Source organism: Neodiprion virginianus, chromosome 5 (assembly GCF_021901495.1).
Source record: "Neodiprion virginianus isolate iyNeoVirg1 chromosome 5, iyNeoVirg1.1, whole genome shotgun sequence".
In the NCBI taxonomy this organism is placed as follows: Eukaryota; Metazoa; Arthropoda; class Insecta; order Hymenoptera; family Diprionidae; genus Neodiprion; species Neodiprion virginianus.
Window position 1 is genome coordinate 7,900,029 of NC_060881.1, and position 420 is coordinate 7,900,448.

Genomic DNA, 420 nt, shown 5'->3' on the forward strand with positions numbered 1-420 from the left:
GTCGGAATAGTGCCAGAAAGAATTTATTCAAGCACTTTTCAAATTCGCGAAAATGTTCGCCAAAAATGCAAAGGGCAAAAATGCCTTACTTTTTTGCCGATTTTCGACCGAAAACTTTTGGTCTCAGATTCGATTTGTATGACCCTTTCCTGACCAATTGGACCCCCAGGAACTCGGAAAACGCAGCGAAAAGAGCGTGGAATCAACAGGAAGGAAGTTACAAAGGAAAAAGCACCTGCTGAAAAATGTCAAAGACTCAGGTTCTCGTTTTTCGGCTGTAACTTTTGATACGTTGGTCGCAGCATATTGGAACTGCACCCAGTCGATTTCTCTTGCAAAATTACGTCGGAATAGTGCCTGAAGGAATTATCGTGTATTGATGGTAATAATTGATGTAGGAAATAGAGTTTAACGCAGACG